We start from the raw sequence: 13,510 nt of genomic DNA on the forward strand, positions 1-13,510 counted from the left end.
GGTGCTAAAAAGGGACATTGGGTATTGGATGATTAACAATTGGTGGATTCAAAGCAGTGTTATCAAGAAAACTAGCCAAGACTTTAGTGAAGGGTTGAAGACTGCTTATATCTATTGGTTCAGCTCTTGATGATGATGCTGTGGGAAAAATAAGGCTTGCATCTTCAAAATGTAACTCAACTTCTTCTTCTTCAGTTTCTTCATTCAAATTAATAAAATCCCATGGAAGAAATTTGCCATACTCATCTCATTGTCTTCCTCTTTAATTCATGCAATCAAACTTTTCACACTGGTGAAAGAAACTTCAAACTAGAGATTTCTAAGAAAAAAAACTTTATCTAAGAACTATGACTCAAAAATGCTCCTAGCTTGACACCGTCCCTAGCAACGATGCTAAAAATGATTCGCCTCACAATAGGTGTATCATAGTCATGCTCTAGGCCATGCTTAGGAATAATATATTCAAACTAAGGTCTATTTTTCCTACTATGAGGTGCATTTAATCTTGTCAACCTAGGGACGTATACTTGAAATGGTTGACACAGTATGTGCACTAGGTCTCTTAATAATTCACTAAGCTTATGCTGTAGGAAAGTAAAATGCAAAGAAAATAACTTACACTATTGCTGTAGGAAACTAACACACTTAACTCTATGAATACTAGAAATATAATGAAAGGATAACAAATATTCCAACTCGGTTCATCCACAATAACTGTTCTCACATATGCTGCAGGAACATTCACAAAGTGCAATGCTACAGGAAGGAACTTACAATCTCTACTTACAAAACTAAGAATACTTGAAAATAAATCTATTCTATCCTAATCTGATCCACCTTCCAAGTGGGCCCCCTTGGTCAGCTTCACTAAACTACTAACACAAGATAAAAGCCAAAAACTATTTCATTAGATTTTAGAAATTCATTACATAACACAAAACTGGAAAAACACAACTGTAAAAGTCAACAGTCTGTTCTCATAAACTATTTCTTCTATCTGGATAAAAACTAACACACTTAGGTCAATTCCTATATATATAGGAAATCAACACTTATTCCATAACATAAAAGTAAATGCCCTAGCTTTAAATCTGCAGGAGAGAAAATAGGAAGATAACAACTGAAGGCGATAAGAAGGAATAACAGCTTGAGGCGGGAATAATAAAGTTTGAGCATCCACTCACCATAGAATAAATGCAAAGAAGGGAATAAGTCTTCATAGCTCCTTACTCACTACCGTGTCTTCTGGAATCATTGCAACTTTCCTCTACCGTGGCTGCTCCTTAGCATTCTCTTCTCCTTGAATATTGTTGGCGCTCAACTTTTGAATTCCTCCAATCATCTTTCAGTCTTCATTAATAGGTTAGTTTCAATATAAAGATATATTTTTAAGTAAACATTTATCAAATTAAATTCAAATATAAGAATGCACATTTTGATAACTATATGAAATACTGCATACTATATATAATACTAGCAAAAAGGTGGCATAGTTTCTACCCATAGGTTTATCACAGGTTCGGTAAACATAGGTCCACAAATGTTTTGACAAAGATAAAATAGAGTATCAACAAAGTATCTTAAAACTATTATAAAATAAAGGAAAATTTTGGTCTCATCACTTGCCAGCAATTTTTTATGTTGTCCATGAAGTTTTTTCAAGGAAGCACATTTTTTCAAATTTGAATGAAGTTCTAGTGGGTTTAGATGGTTCCTTAATATCTATTTTTATAGGAAAATGATTTGAACCTGCCAGTGGTAGAATTTTTGCCTGGATTTCTCTCTCTAAGTTGCTTAAGTCTCCTTTGAAAAAGAATTTTTCCAACCTTTATGCTATTAGCTGAAATCTTTTCTTCTATTATTCCATGCATATGTTCCATTTTTAGTTTGAATATCTTTGAGTAAGTTATTCTCTACCCATTCTCTGAAATCCTTTGTTGCTCATGGAATTGTCTGAATCCCCCCATATTTTTCTTCCCTTTTTAATATTTCATTGAAGTCTCCTACAATGATAAAGTTCTCATTCTGTTGATTAATTAAGAATGTGTTGATCTTATTCCATACTACTAATTTATCTGTTGTTTGGGTAGGCCCATAGACATTTATTACTATGATCTGGAGATTGTTTTTAATACTTGAAACTCTAAATCCCATCTAATTAGGTTAGTGGCTATTATTTCTAGTTTAATCTTCCAATAATTCCATAGTATTTCCAGTGCACTTGAGGCTCCATTTGATTCTTTAAATTCAGATTTCTAGATTCCTAACTTCTGTCCTAACTTAGCTCCTTCTTTGTTTAATTTTGTTTCTTGAATTAATAAGATTTTTGTTTCAAACAATGTGAGGTTATGCTTTAGCAAGAATTTCTTGCTAAGGGTATTTAGGCCCCTAGCATTCCATGTTGTTATTCTCATTGATCCTTGGGAAGGTTCTTTCCCTTCCCACCTTGTAATATTTCACTAATCTTAGTTTGTTCCTTTGCTTGCCTTGCTGCCTTCCTAAGTTCTCTTAGTGATTTCCATCCTGTTTTAAGTTTTTGTTTTCCACAATTAGGTGTTTTTAGAATTTCTTGATTAATGGATATTCCCAAATTTTCCAAATTTAATTGATGTCTGACCTTTGCTGAGATTTATGACTCTTTTGCTTCCTGTTTACCCTTTGATAAAAGCTCTTTAATCATCTAATTGTTTAATAGATTTTCTTCTTTTTATATAGTCTTACCTTCCCCCTCAATTCTATAGTTTTCTACTCTTTCCTTGGATATTTTTTTCCCCTAGGCATCCAAACTCTTCCCAGGATGTATTGTCTCCTAGCTAATTTTCCTGATCTTCTCTTGGTTTGCTTGATTGACTACTACTTTGTTCTGCTTCTCTAATTAAATTTTCTATCTCCACTGGTATCAATGGGCCGATAGACATTTTGTCCTCTATACTAATTATCTCTTCCTTATCTAGATCAAACATATCCATCCCATTGATGGGTTTCTGCCAGAACTTATAACTTTCTTTCTTTGATTTTTTCCTGATGGTAACATTACTCCATTGTGTTGATTCAATAGCCAGTATGCAAGGACTCTAGTTTTATTTTTCAATTATTACTTCTTCCTTTTCTACAGGGCTTTCTTCCTGATTAATATTTTTCTTTGTTCCTTCTTTTTTTTGTCTATTGCTTTCTCTCTATTTCTATCCACTGTACTTTGATCCGTGTCTATCTCCTCTTCTGGTACTTTTGCCTCTATATTGCCTTCTCCTTCTATATTCTTTTCTAATTCTGACCTCATGACTGACTTGCCTTTATGTTATGTGTGATTATAGTCTGCTATAGTAAATTGATCTTCCAAATCATTTTGTAGGAGCAACACATCATGAGAAAGCATGTTCAATTTATTTTTTACTGAGCTCTATTTCTTCTAGGGTTTCCTTATCTTGCCTACACTCTTTACAATTTTTGTATTTATCCATTATGAGTTGATAATCCATGTTTTTCTTACTTTTCTCTCTCTAAATCTTCTTTTTTTCTTATGTTTTCCCTCTTAATTTATTGGTCTGCCTCTTTTTCCTTCAAGACTTGATTGTTTGTGTTCTCTTTGTCCTCTCATTTCCTTTTTTCCTTGTTTTCTTTTGCCCTCTTCTCCCTTTTTCTAATGTTCCTCAAGGCTTCTTTCAAATTTATCTTTATGCTTTCCTTTTTAATATTTGCTCCAATTATTTCATTAATTTCTCCTTCATATTTAGTAAAGGTTAATTTATATATTGATTTGTTTGTTATGATTTTTTTCATTATAGGTTCACTCTATTATGTTTTCATTGAAACTAAGAATCTTATCTTACTTGATTTATAGTGGTTTACTTTGAAACCTATAAGATCTCCTAAAGCTTGCCCTATTATTTTTATAATGTTAATTTCATTTAATTCTAGGGGAATATTTTCACATTCCATCCATTCTATTGTCTATATCTTCTAATTACTTTTTTCATTAAAATCAGGTTGCCATGCTATGAATTTAATTGGCTGCCCTTTATAATAACAAATTGATATTTCTACTAGGTTGTTCCTAATTTTATAATCTTGACATTGCAAATACCAAGATTGATTATCAAAAGGGGTTATGTTACTTACCTTTGCACCATAGTTCTTTATTAGGTTCCTTTCCAAGTTAGCTCTGTATCTTGTCGGGCCGTTCCAGATTGCATATATTCTGAGATCAGAGCATTCCTGCTATTTTGCTTTACTATATTTGTTGCTAATTATATTTGTTTCACTATTTTCAACATTGCTTGTTTCTCTAGGAAGAGGGTTAACAAGTTCAAACTGCTTGTTTGCTACAAGTTGCTTCTTCTTATGCAGGGGGATATAAATAGATGGCTTGGGTACTATTACTAAAATCTTAGTCAATCTATCTATAGGATTTTTAGGCAGAGGCAGTAATGGTTTATGCTTCTTCTCTAGGGCTTTATACTGGTATGGATAGGGTTTAGTGATTCCAATAGGTATTTTGTTTGCTTCTGAAACCTTTGTGGGTCAAGACAAAATACATGGGCTCAGGGTGTTAATAACAGAGATAGAATTCTCCTATTTACCTCTGTTGTTGATATATTTGGTTTTCTTGAAAAAGGCTTCTTGGTTCTTCAATCACTGATTTGAAGAATCTTCAATGGTGCTTGGTTTTGAGATTGGTTGATCATAGCTATGCTTTCTATTTTTCCAATTTTTGACTTGTTGCCATCCATCTTCATCTTTGTTCCTTTGGTTATTGATGATGACTGCACTTCGATTTGCATGGATTTGGATTAAGGTTTCAAAATTATTGATCTTTATAGTGTTTTTGCTAGTTCAACATTCTTCCTAGTTTGTGGATAGAACTTCAAAATAATTTTGGATTGGAAGAAAGCTCTTCCCTATTATCTGATGGTGATTCAATGCTTTTTTAGGGAGATTCCATAGTCTATAACTATTCGCGGGGGCATGTGAATGATTTTCTATTTTGTTGTTGAGTCTTGTCGAGTGCCCTACTTTTTTCATGAATTTTGTCATTTTCACTAGGTAGAGCGATTTTTTTTCAATAATTTTAATTATATAATATTAGTTTAGAAAATAATTTTTTATTTTTGAAATATTTATTATATTATAAATAATTTAAAATATATTAATTATTTAGCTTTACATGATTTAAAAAAAATTAGTTTATTTAATGAGTTTTTAAATTAGTACAAATTAAAATGTTTTTAAAATAATAATAATTTATTTAAGTACTTTAAAATAGCTTAATAAAATATTTTAAAATTGGTTTAACTAGTTCAAATTAGCTATTTTTAACTTAGTTTAATTAAAATGTTTTAAATAAGTTTAATTTTTATGGTTTAAAATGAGAGGTTGATAGTTTCAAAAAATGATAAATTAAACTATATAATATTAAGCAAATATTGTCAGTAGTATGTTAAATTCAATGCTACTCATCATTTGCAAGGGTATAAATTATATTTTTTGGTGAGTAAAATTTAATGAAAATAAATTGTTAAATGTTAATGTTAACTCCATATAGTTATATGATTAGCTATAGCTTTATAAATACCATGTTCATTAAATATGCTTATTTAATTGTATTTGGACATGATGATAATTAATAAATCCATTATTTGATAAATATTATATCTATCTCCATTTTTAGCGAATAAAACTTTATAGGTTAGATATATTTAGTAAGGTTCTTAAGATGACCCTTGATCAGAGACAAACTCGATAATAACAAATTTAATGATAGGGTTATGAACATGGAAAGTAACCAAATCTAATATCTAATTGACATTAGAGCAAATTAAACCTATGCTTATTAATTAGTTAACTATTATTAGCAAACATAAATGAAACTCTCAACCCTTGTTACGATATTGACATCGAAATGTTTCTAGCTAGTAAAACTCTAAGAAAAATATTTAAATCGTTGGTATGTTCAACCTTGAACATTTTTCATTTTGGTCAATGTAGTTGAAACTTAGTAAATTTATGTACGTAGTTAAAATTTCTAACCTTGATTAAAAACTTTGTTGTTGTGTTTTTGCCCAAGTTTTGGGCGTGACATTTTGGTATCAAAGCCAGGTTAAACAATAGGGACCTAAACCCATTATTTTTCACTCATTAACAATGCACTTTATGTAGGGTGTTTGCTATCACACAAAATAGCCATTGATGAGTGAGAGGCCCTAGAGCTTTTTGTGTAGCACATATTGAGGTAGAGAAGGAGGTTCACACACCCCTACTTGAGAAGCCTCTAAATCCCATCCATAATATTCTATATACCATCCAAAATCTTGTTGGGGTAGTCCAGCTGAGGCTACCACTTGCAAATCCATTGCTAGAGAAACATATATTAGAGGGCCCCAGGAATGTTGATAGGGAGAGGAGTAAGATCCCTCCACCTAGTTGTGTTGATGGCTGGGATTATCACAAGGTATCATTAGTTCACCATATTGATCCACCACCTAATCTAGAGCCATGAGATGTGGGTGGACTTAGAGACATAAGAGGTGAGATCAAGGAGTTATTGTGACTCCAACAACCCTTATTCACAAGGGCTATCGATAGTACATAAGTAGAGGCTTGGATAATTTTTTTATAGTGATGCTTTGGGTTATGTTTCTATGGGAGCAATATGAAGGTGCAACTTTCCATCCACCTATTATGAGAGTCAACCTCTGGTTGGTGGCAATAGGAGGAGGCCATTGAAGGAGTGAGTATAGACACACTTACTTGGGAGACATTCCTGAGTAGATTTAGAGACATGCACCTCTAAGAGAACTTTGGATAGTGATAGATAGAGGAGTTCTAGGACCTTCAATAGAGAAGCCTCACCATGATGCATTATGAGAGAAGATTTCTCAAGATCCTTCAATATGTTGATTATATGAAGGATGAGAGACTACATATGAATTGCTTCATTATGGGTTTTAATATTTCTCTTCAGGGTACAATATGTTTAGCATTTCCTACCACTTTTAGAGAGGTCATTAAGAGGGTACTAGTTGCTGAGGACATCTGTAGCAAGGAACACAACTCTAGGGATTGGTCTCTAAATCAAAATCCCTCTACCCATGCATTAGCGCAGCAAAGACCCCCTTGGAAGGGGAATCAAAGCCATTATACAAGGTCCTTTAATGATGAACAATCTTAGTAGTGACCCCAACAAGATTCTAGACAGAGGTCTTCTAATAGCTGTTAGGGCTCTAAGACCAAGAAATCATAGTCTCATGGTTGTAGGAGTGATTAGAGGGCACACATCCTATATACACAACTAGCTAGGACTCAACAATCCTCTTGGGGTGAATACAATGGGTCTAGTAGGATTTGAGGCTAGTAAAAGTAGAGGTATCAAGTTGTGCAAGTATAGACACATGGTCCATGCCATACTTGTGGTGGTATGGAACATTTAGCAAGAGATTTCCCATGGGGAAAGTCAATAAATAGTGAGAGAGGGGCTAATTTAAAGCCTACTAGAGCAGATATGGGTGTGTCCCATAGAGTATTTATAGTGGTTGATAACTACCATATAAAGCAATAGGCCATAGTTATTGAGGCCACAAGTATGATTTATTGTGAAAATATTACTATTTTGTTTAATTTAGGAGCTACATACTCCTTTATTTCTCTATTTTTAATAGAGCATTGTAGGCTAGTGGCAATTAGACATGATGTTAGTTGGGAGGTCAAGTTATCCTTAGCAGTTAGAGTGTTTGTTAGTTCCTTGGTCTAAAGTTGTTAGATTATGATTGGAGATATGATCATGATGTCCAATCTTCACATTATCCCTATAGGTTCATATTATGTAGTCCTTGGCATGGACTGGCTATATTCCCATGACACCAAGATGGATCGTTGACATAAGAGGGTTGAGTGTGTAAATGATCATAGTACTCATATGGTGATATCAGTGATTCAAAGATCCTTATCCCTTCATATGATTTTCACTATGCAACTTAGATGGTGCATGAAAAAGTGATGTTAGTTATTTACCATCACCATTAGCAATAGAGGAGGATTTTGAGAGAGAACCTTTCCTCAAAGATTATCTTATCTTTCAAGAGTTTTTAAATCTTTTTCCTTCAGAGCTACTTGATATGCCACTACCCAGGGTAGTTGACTCTCATATTGACCTTGTGCTAGGAACTAAGCTAGTATCTAGAGTGCCATACATGATGAGTATGCATGAGCTCAATGAGCTTAAAATCCAATTGGAGGAGATCTTATAGAAATGACATATTTGACCCTGTGTGTCACTTTGGGGTGCACTAGTGATCTTCATGAAGAATAAGGATGGATCACTTAGGTTGTGCATTGATTATTGAAAACTAAATAAAGTAACTATTAAGAATCAATACCCACTTCCTAGGATCAATCATTTATTTGATCAATTATAGGGTTCTCAAATATTCTCAAGATAGATCTGAAGTTGGGGTATCATCAGTTGAGGATTGTGGAGAGTGACATCCAAAAGACTACATTTTGTATGAGGTATAGTCACTATGAATTTACTATAGTACCATTTTTCCTCACATATGCCCAAGTTGTATTCACGAGTCTCATGAGTGGAGTATTTAAGATGTTCTTAGATAAGTTGGTGGTAGTGTTCCTTGATAACATATTGATCTATTCTTGTGATTAGAAGGAACATGACGAGCTCTTGAGACAAGTTTTTTAGTGTTTGAGAGAATTAATTATATGGTAGCTTATTAAAGTGTACTTTCTTTAGACTTGAGGTGCATTACCTTAGCCATGTTATATCAGGCAATGAGATCTTAGTGGATCCATCAAAGATTAGAGGCATTACGTATTGGACAACACCCACATGTATCACAAAGGTCAGGATATTTATGGGCCTAGTTGATGATTACAAGCAATTTTTTATGGAATTATCCATGGTAGAACATCCCATCACCCCAGTTTAAAGAAAGGGCAATAAGTATAAATGGGTAGAGAAGTGTGAGAGAACACTTGAGAATCTCAAGAGAGCCCCCACTAGTGCATTGATTTTAGTAGTGCCAGATCCTTCAATATATTTTGTGGTATGTACAAATGCTTTACTAGATGGTTTAGGAGCACTCCTTATGCAAGATAGATGTCCTATGGATTTTGAGTCTAGGAAGATAAATAATCATGAACTTAATTACCCTAATCATAACCTACAGATAAAAATTGTGATTCATGCCTTATGGAGATGGTGAGACTTTCTTGTAGGTCACCAATTTGAACTTTGTTCAGATCATTAGGGCTTGCAGTGTATATTTACACATCCCAACCTTAATGTTAGGAAAATGAGATGGATGTTCTTACATGAGTATGATTTTGATGTTCATTACATCAAGGAGAAATAGAATGTAGTACTCGATGCCTTGAGTCAGAGGTGATATGAGATTTCATCTATGAGCATTGATACAAATCTAAGAGAGCATATTTTGCAAAATTTTCCAAAGGATGGATTATATATAAAGGTTTTTAGATGGTTTGTTCATAGAGACAGCCTAAGGGGATATTTTTAGATTATTCATTGGATTTTGATGGATTATCAATTCGTAGGGGACACATCTATGTACCTTCTACATGTGATTTGTGTTAGTTTATTATACTAGAGGCTTATAAAGCACCTTATGCAACACATCTTAGGGTTAAGAAGTTACATACAAATTTGAGATAGTTATACTATTGACTAGGCATGCGATTGTAGATCACTAGTATTGTTGTTAGATGCCTAGAATGCCAAAGGGTCCAAAAAGAGCACAATAATTTACGTGGACTTTTGCAACCACATGAGATACCTGAGTGGAAGTGGGATACTATTTTTATGGACTTCATTATTGTTCTTCCTATGTTCACTCACTACAATGATGCTATCTTGGTTATGACTGGTACATGACCAAAGTCACCCACTCCTCACCCATATATCCCACTTTTACAACACCAACAGTTGCACATATGTTCTTACAAGAGGTTGTCAGATTCCATGGAATTCCTCATAAGATAATCTCAAATAGAGACTCACTGCATACATATTCCTTTTGGAAAGAGCTATAGGAAACACCTTGTTAATGTTTTAGCCTATAAATAGAGATAAAAAATAATAAAAGAGCATAAACAATACACAAAACACTTGATGTATTTATCCTGTGAAAACCATTCCATTGGAAGGGAAAAACCCAACCACACCAGTAAAATATCTTTTATTGATCATTAAATATTCAAGTACATGGATTTCAACTTGATTGATTTAGAATATACCAAGAAATCGTATAAATAGATTGTATAAGACTCTTTCATCTTCCACATGAAGGTCTCTTGGAGTGCCAAAAATAATACCCTTCATATTTTTACATATTCAACACTTCATGTTTCCATATGCATGCCTCTTCGCATGACATATGAAACGTGTATTTTTGCATAATAGTAACTTAAATTTAATCACAAATATCTCTTTTAGATAAATATGACCATAATGATCATAAAAAACATATTTCTATCTCATAAAATTAGAGATAAAGATCTCTATCCCAACTAAAAACTTCAACACTCAGGGATCTTTAGTCAAGCATGCACACATAACTAAATCCAAAGATGTTAAATTCACATAACACATGCTATATAAACATAACACAATCTACTATAGTTTTTTCATAAGTATATATAATTAATTTCACCATGCCTTCTTGTAGAGGGTAGAATGAGAACTTTTATCTCAAAACTTCTCCCAAAGAAGGATAAATTTCCACCATGCCTACTCAAAGAGGGTGGTCCACCATACCTACTCCCACAAGGTGGAACAAGGGCTTTCAACTCAAACTTCTCCTAGAGAAGAATGCATTTACATCGTGCCTACTCACAAAGAGTGGTCCATTGTACCTACTTGTAGAGGGTGGAATGAGGGATTTCACCTCAAACTTCTCCAAGAGAAGAAGGCATTAAAAATTGACATTTTCTCTTAATAGAGACACCCTCTTAGAAAGGACAACTTTAATAGGTGAAATTTTCTCTTAATAGAGAATCCCTCTCAATAGGGACAACTTTAATAATTGATACTCCCTCTCACTAGGGACAACTTTTAATAACAAAGACTCCCTCTCAATATGGATAACTTTAATAATAGAAACTCCCTCTTAGCATGGATAACTTTAATCACCACAATAAGATGGATGACTATTGCATAAACTTGCAAAGGGTTGGACATAACCTTATGTCAATGAACCTTCCTTTGAAGGTGAATAGATTCTCTCTCTAAAAAAAATCTTACCCTATTAATAATGTGCCATCGGTTTAGTATCAAGACTGCAAATAATTTTTGTATAATCTCCATCCCATTGCATCCTACAACCATGAAAGATATTAATAACTCATGACAATCAACGCTAAAAAAGTCAAGATTCAAGAGATACAACCATTAATACTTATATCATAGTGATTTTATCTTAACATACACACAAATATACATACATAAAAGATTATGACTTGTGCCTCTACAACCAATTCTCATGAAATCAATATAAATATTACTATAAAAAAATGATACTAACAATAGAGAAATAATACTTATCTCATCATCTAATCTTCCTCGCAATCCACTTGTTGGCTTATTCAAATACCTCTATATAAAAGTAGTTTTATCCAGACTCTTTGTTTCTTTACAAAGTACATAATCATAGTAGTTATCCTGTCAACACTTATAACATCCTTAATGTCACAACTCTAATTTTTTCATTTTTATTTCCACTGGCCTAAGATAATGACAAACATGCTCCCTCACAAATATGCATGTAATACAACTTTTTACATATCAATTGTTTCATAGGTAATATTTCGTATTTCACTTAGACCTATAATTACAATTTCACTTTAACATACAAATACAATCCTTAATCTGTCAAAAATATAACTTTGATTCAACATTCTATTTGAGAAAGTCCATCCTTGTATCTCAATCGATGCATGTGCTAATTACATAGAACTATGGTACACAAAACCATGACACACAATTACTAAAAAAATGGAAAATGTTATTTGATACACATAGCCTCTTCCTGTAATATATACAAAAAAATTCTAAATTAGTTGTAGCATACTGAAAATAACATCTTTTGATATAAAAAGTTGCACACTTTAATGCTCGAACAAACAAAAACTTAAAAGAAAATAATGGCAACACTTACCCTCCCTTCAGCCTTTGCAAACATCTCTTGAGCTCTTTGTTCTATTTTTTTATTTGCACCATCTCTACATGACAAAGATGTCAAAAACATATATAGATAACATAGATGGATGTGAGTACTTGATATAAAACACCAAACTTGTATGCATTTAAAGTAGACTAGAATGCAATCTAATTCTTTGCCTTGAAGGGTACTTGTAACATGGATATGTATGCGAGTGAAAAAAGAAAATTACCCAAAATACCTAAATTAATGCTATAAAATTAGAGACTCTTGACACACCATAGCTAAATGCTATAAAGAGTAATATGAAATCTTTGGCAACAAAATATCCAACCATTAAATTTTTTGAAGGACACAACAACATAGAATTGAGCTGACAAAGCTAATGCTGACATGAAAATTGAAGGTCATAAGAGAACATGATTAATGATGAAGAATAGAAAACCTACAAGGGTAAAAAAAAGTGTGCAACTTAGAAAGATAATATGACCAGGAGAGAACATAAAACAGAACTCAAAGAAGAGTTTTCAATAGTTATCATAGATACGATATCATTAATATATTACCATGAAAAATATCTGACAACATCCAACTTTGACTATGACAACTTGAATCATGACATGAATCAACCTCTTCAAATTTAATTACTCTATCTTAAGCTCTAAAAAATTAAGCCATTCAAATTTGGGAGAATAATTCCATATGTACTAACTGATGACTCCTACTCTTGTTGATCCTCCAATTATATCGAATTCTTTGAGGGATCTTCTTTTAGATGCATATCCACCACAATTTGAAATACACATATAAAAAAATTTAATCAAAAATACCAATCACGGTCAAATTGCACATCTACTAAAGTTTGAGGACAATGTTGCCCCTTAATTCTTGAGCATCTTTTTGGCCTACAACTAATGCTATATATATGTTCTTGGAATATTTCAATGCTTGGCCCTAAGGGAAAACTCTTCATTCCATAGACAGGGACATGATACAAACACATCCTATTTTACTTCACTCAGATCAAGAATAAAGACAATCGATAAAGCACTAGAATGTGTGAAGTCAAAACAAAAACTAGAGAATATACCACTTACCCATATTGAGACTATTATTGAAACTTTTGAATAGATATTACTTTGAATGAACCCCCCTTTTTTTTCCAAATCAATATAATGATACACAAAAAATTCAAAATGTAGAAATTTTGTAAAATAATTCATTATATAGATTGGAAGAAAGATAAGAACAAAGCTCTCACAAAAGTTTGCAAAGGGGAACTTAAAAACAAAGAAACTCCCTTATGTGGTGTTATCCAAACT

At 32.9% G+C, this 13,510-nt stretch overlaps 1 long non-coding RNA gene across 1 annotated transcript; it reads right to left on the minus strand.

Annotated features, from left to right (window-relative positions):
* Nucleotides 1–11,787: 11,787 nt before the first annotated feature.
* On the minus strand, nt 11,788–12,381 carry LOC149562492 (uncharacterized). The gene is made up of 2 exons (XR_016363504.1): nt 12,186–12,381; nt 11,788–12,056 (listed from the first exon to the last, which is right to left on the minus strand). It is a non-coding gene; the product is annotated as an uncharacterized LOC149562492 (long non-coding RNA).
* Between the last annotated feature and the right edge of the window lie 1,129 nt (nt 12,382–13,510).

Source organism: Cupressus sempervirens, chromosome 4 (genome assembly GCF_028749045.1).
Source record: "Cupressus sempervirens isolate cs-2001-9-10 chromosome 4, ASM2874904v1, whole genome shotgun sequence".
Classification (NCBI taxonomy): Eukaryota; Viridiplantae; Streptophyta; class Pinopsida; order Cupressales; family Cupressaceae; genus Cupressus; species Cupressus sempervirens.